Below are 6181 nucleotides of genomic sequence, written 5' to 3' on the forward strand. Positions count from 1 at the left end.
ATCATGTTATTGCTGTAACAATATGTGTAATATCTAAGCTGGTATCTTAATTTGATTAGATTTCACAATCAGAAATATACATACACGATATGGACAAGCAAACATGAATAATATATACCCGTACCTTCACTTTGTTCAATGAATCAATTTTACCTATTTACGATACCAGTATGTTTTGTATCGAAATGCAATTGTGTTTCATATATAAATATATAACGAGAGAGTTAATATATAGTTTTCACTCAAATACACCGTTTACAAGGAAACTAAAATAAAATGCGTATATCGGGTATATTTCGTTTGTTTTCATGTTTTATGTTTAACTAGACCAAGTTTACTTGTGAGAACATTATATGACAGCAAACAGGCAGTAAGCCAAATAAAGAATTGACCTCGAGCCTACAAACACTTTCGTTCTGAGGCTGAGTTTCAGACTAAGGGTTCAAAACAGAAATTAACTTTATAAATAGTATGTTCACTAGAAGATTTTTAAGGATAATTTTATCTTTATTTTAAGTAGCAAGTTTGTATTAGTTAATGTTCATATTTTGAATTATATGGAAGATATCGCAAGCGAGCGCGATGATGTGCTCCATTTAATTTAAGATATTAACGATAATAACAGTTTGACCTATTTTGTCACGTACGCAATGGAGTTTGATCATGCAGACTGCAAACACGAAGAGAGACTGACTTATGTTCTTTTTCCATGTCAAGTCGTCTGGGTATTTTATGACAAATATTTTTCCAAAATACACACACAACACAGCGATTTCATTGGCAAAGGAGAGCAAACTCGAAAACTCTTCATCATACTAACAATAACTTGCATTAAATATTTTGTTTAATTGAAAACAAATAAAACATTAGTAATTCATAATACATATTGTGTTTGTTCTAAATCAAAAAAGATTTTTTTATTTTATTTTTCTCTCTGATAAACGAAGATGTGACTGTTTGTTTTTAAATCATTAACATCGTAATAAATAAATTAGCAATGTCATGTCATATCGTGATAGTGTATCTTGTTTTGTTAACATGTGGAACTTATTGATACAAGCTCGCCGAATCCTGACCATTACTTTTTTATATGAGATGGTAACAGCCATAACAGGGGTGATATCTTAAAATTGATGATTCTGGCGGATCCGGCAGATCTAGCTTTTAAATGGGACTGCATGCATTTTATTATAGGTTGCGACTTATTCGACACACCGACAAGCAATTAAGTAGCATATAAGTAGCTCATTTACTGGTGTAAACAACTCCACGAAGCATATTTGAACTTGTTACACTCCATACCATTTGTTGGTTCTTTTCACACAACCAAATATATTTTCTACAAAAGATGTGTCAAGAATTTACGCTCAAATCTCTCTTTTGAGCTGTAAAAAGAGCTTCCTAATTCAATGAAAGAATTAATGTTGTTCTGCTATGGCAGAAGGTTTCCTTATATCGATATATTAAGATGCTTGTCCAGAACGTCAGAACAACTTATTCATGGTCCGCAGTGATGTATTGGATCTTTAGCCCCACTTATTAAAGCGATTGTAGGCATTCCGTATCTGCCCAGTGACCAGGACAGTAGAATAGTAGATCCATGACAGGACCATTGCAATGCCAGAGCATCGATATTTGAATAACATTCTATTTAAGAGTATTCATAGTTTGACTTGCAATTAAAGGGCAACAACATTGATTGGTGTAAAAACTTGCAAAAAAGCATTATTATGTTTAGAACATTTGACTTTAACGATCAAACAAAAAAGCATAAGATTTTTGTACAGACAAAAAATATAACCGTTTATAAATGAACTTTTTAATTAAAAGCTACGTGGCCACATGGTTTCAAAGTTCAAAAAAGCGCCAAAATATCGCTTATGGTCTTTTACCTGTACACAAATCATAGATATTTTTGGTTTTGACCATTTAAGTCAAAAGAAACATAGTAATGCATTAAAAAATAATTATTTGCATCATCCTATATTGTGCCCCTACAATCTGATGACATGTCTGAACATACGTTGCATGCTACAGAAATGATATCAAGTATTGTGTTTTCATTATTTGCTGTTGTAGAGACAAAGTCTGATGTTCAAATGCTTTTATTTTTTTCAGTTTCGAGATACGTTTTATGATTCGGACAGTCAGTCAAAGAGCACAATACTCTGAATATGAAGCTACTAAAAGATACTACATGTATTTAATAATATGTTGCCCATAAAAGGCTGAACACTCGTCACTTTTTATGTTAAAGTGACACTTTTATTCAAAATCAATACATACACATGTATAACAAATATCAAGTTTGACTGATAAATTTTAACTATTTATTAAATAATGCATTTATGGAAAAGATTAATTACTGAACACAAGAATGTTACCGTGTATTTAATAGCAGAAAGCGCTAAAATATTAAATGATTGGTGAATGCTAAAATAATTATTGTGGTCTCTTATAGTCTCATAACTTAAGGTAGAAAAACTGTGTTTTATGCTCATTTCTTTCAACCTAAACTCGGTATCCTTCATAAGAACCATTGATTTCGAAATTTATTCATTCTTTTTGGAAACTTTAAACAATATTATTAATTGTGGTAAATCTTATTAGTGAGTAAAAGTGCATCTTTAAATGCGTTTTATTTACAATTCGTATTTATGTTGTTGAACCAGGTATCAAATGAGAACATATTGCATTTGAAGCATTTACGAGTACGATGAAGCAATTGTCCTGGATGTGGTACTTATATGCTCAAAAAGAAGCTATATTCCAACCTCGAAATATATATTTCAATTTATATTCATGTAATCGGTATGTAGGTTGTCCGGTTAGCGCAGTAGCTAGCGCTCTCGCTTCTCACCAAGGCGACCCTGGTTCGATTCCCGGCCTGGGCGCATGTGAGTAAAATATATAATGTTTAAACTAATCGATATGTATTATTATTTTAAGGAAAACGATTATCTTTCCCTAATAATTTCAATGCAGAAAGCAACGGCATAATAAAACAAGGATGGAGTTGTATGAATGTATTAATTATAGAAAGCATGACTGACAATACTTCTTAAAATTACATTAAGCAATGTTCGTAAATATCAATTTAAATCAGGACATTGAGAAATTCATTTTGCATCACTGCGATATTGGAATTAACGCTTTAGCATGGCGCATGTTTGATTTCCATCGCGGAGTGCTACCAATTTCCTGGAAATAGATGGAGGGGAAGTGCCACAGTTGGAAGTTTCAAGATGAAACTGCCTGCATTTCCATATCTATGGAAACCGCACAGAACATATTCTATAGAGATGGTTTTGAGCAAAAATCTGTTTAAACTTGAATAATCTGGCTTCTCAAAAATGGAAATATATTCAATTTGTTTCCATACGATTAATATATAAGCGTGCATAATGCCGATCATAGAATTTGCAAAAACTCATGTGAAAAAAAAGAAACAAAAATGCTAATATATCCAATTAGCCATCACTATTCAAATCATATTCTTGCGTTCAAAAATATTCAAACATATGCTCTAACTGGCTCATGGCCAATAGAGATACATTGTATACACGAGTAAACTTGTTCGTATTCTTTAAATTAGCCTCAAAGTTTAATAATATTATAAAAAGCATTAAGACCAAAGGACAAACAACATATTCCAGTTCAATTACTTTTGTAGTACTGACTTATGAATATAAATAGCTTGTTACACAATGTGTCGTGGGGTTAATGCTAGGTCCAAAAATTACAAATATTCTCAAGTCAAATCTCTATCTCAATCCCAAGTCATGTTACCACATGGAATCAATGTATAATTTGAAATCTTGCATGTTTTTTTCGTTTTTGCTAAAAACGCTCTTTTCTCATATAATGTGTTGATGAATAGATTTTTTCGATATTTATAAAGAAAACTAATTATAGAGCAAATAATATTCTTGAGTAATTGTTGAAAACAATGAATTGTACTCAAAAACATTTCTGGCTAAGGAATATTTTCACCAAGGAATATTTAATAAAGCGTAAATCAACATATTCTTTGATAGAATGTGCTTTAAAAGGTGTAAACCATAAATGATTTTTAATAACTTTTGATGATATTGATTTAACGAGTAAAGACTGAGATTTGGTTTAAGTATTTTCGTGATATTTTGGCCAGAAGGTACAAAATGATATTAAACATGAAGGGGTTGGTACTTTCTGGCATTTACCATAAGCTGAACATGCACGCATGGACCTGTGGCATTAGAAATGAACAGTTTCAATTTCTGTTGCAGTTTATTGGCACTATCAGCAAAAACATGCCTTTGGCCATTGGAAATGGGTTATAAAATTTAGGGGTATATTTTTCGTTATGACTGGATTAAATCCAATCACTTCCTGATACATTTTCGTGCAAACAATGATTTAGAAGATGAAGCACACTATATAATACTTTGACTTGTGCTTACAGTACAATTTCCAATATAAGTAACAGTTATCCCTTAACAATTTGGGCATGTGATTCAACGCTGCTGTGCCAATATCGGCCTTCTCTACTGTCCTAACGGATTATAACCATGCTGTTATCAAAAACCTATAAGCAGGAATTATTATCAGAAATGGTCCGTTTTGATGGAATGAATAAATGTGATTGCTAGATTAATCGTGTGATGGTTGTTGCAGTATGAGAGTTATACTTACTTTTGAATTAAGGTTATTTAGTAAGTAAAGCTTTTGTGATTACATTTATAAAATAATAGAAGAATATATACGTACATTAAATAGACCCATTCGAATTCAGAAAACAGGTAAAACGTACAATTTCCATTTTAATGATTGAATATTGAAATATAATTATAAATATACATGTTTTGTATATATACATGCACTATTAATTTTTTAATTTATGTATTTTGTAATTAAAATTAAAATTGTACAAATATATTTATGAAATCAGCTGACAAAATGTATAAAAGTCACGTGATCAACATTATTAAGTCCCTTTTATCAGGATAAAGCTCAGGGGTGCTTTTTATTCAATATGCAACTTAATTCAATATTATGCTTACATATCTGAATTAATGGTAGAACCGCTCCTACTCACTATTTTTGTTATGGTTGAATTTGTACCATTTTCTCCTTTTCAATAGTTTCGAGACATTAAAAGAAAATAATTATCAAAATAATCATGATAAACTTTGTTTTGGTTTATAAATACAACTTTGAGCACGATAAATGGCTAAAAATATATTTTACTTAAACCAGTTATGCTCAAGATGTTTCGAAAGAATTTGGGCCTGTTGTTTAAGCATTCATCTGAGAAAAGGGGGTTCATGCAATGGCATTACAAAGCGTAATTCAAAGTTGACAATAATTTGATCGCTCATTGAATTGTCGATAAAATGCTTAAAAGATCTGTATCTCGATTTGTTTGTTAATTTGCGTGTATTGCTATGGTATTATTTACTCTTTAGCGATACAACATCCTTATAGAGAAAATTATAAAATTACATGACAAAGTCTTTTATTCTACATTTTACCCGCGGCAAACATTATATCATACATTTTAGAAAAGTATTCGCCTTTTTACACGTATATGGTTTAATTGGAAAAAAAGGTTGTCCCTTACACCTTTTTCTGATAAAAGCGGATTTGGTTTTGACATATTTCACATTCATTGGTATAAAACGTATATAAAGCATGATTTGACTTTTATCGAACGCGGAAAAACACATTTTGTTATTACTTTTAAAAAAAACCGGCAATACATGCTTTAGATGATTTTTCTCAGCAATATTATCCCGTTAGGTACTAGGAAGCAACGGGAATACCACAATCACGCAATCTTGATGTTTTATGTCTTCATTTCGCCTAATGTTTCCTAGACCATGAAGAAATTTGTCCTGTTTTCGTCTTTTAACATGATTCTTTCCGATCGTCAATTGTGTCACAACCACGCATTCATGACAGAACATTTGAAAACATGTTATGTGTCGCTTTTTTAATTGAACGGAAGCGAATTCTGTCCCTGTAGGATGTAAATGATGAAGAGTTCTTCACTGCAAACGTTAAGCAAGGCTTTTTTTTATAGTCATGTGTTAAACTTGGATATGATGATTAATATGAAATTTCTTGTTGATTGACCTTGTTGAGACTATTTTTTTCTTCCAACGTGAACTGTTTAAAACGAAAATTACTCTACCTAGTG

The sequence above is a fragment of the Mya arenaria genome, chromosome 3, assembly GCF_026914265.1.
Source record: "Mya arenaria isolate MELC-2E11 chromosome 3, ASM2691426v1".
NCBI lineage: Eukaryota > Metazoa > Mollusca > Bivalvia > Myida > Myidae > Mya > Mya arenaria.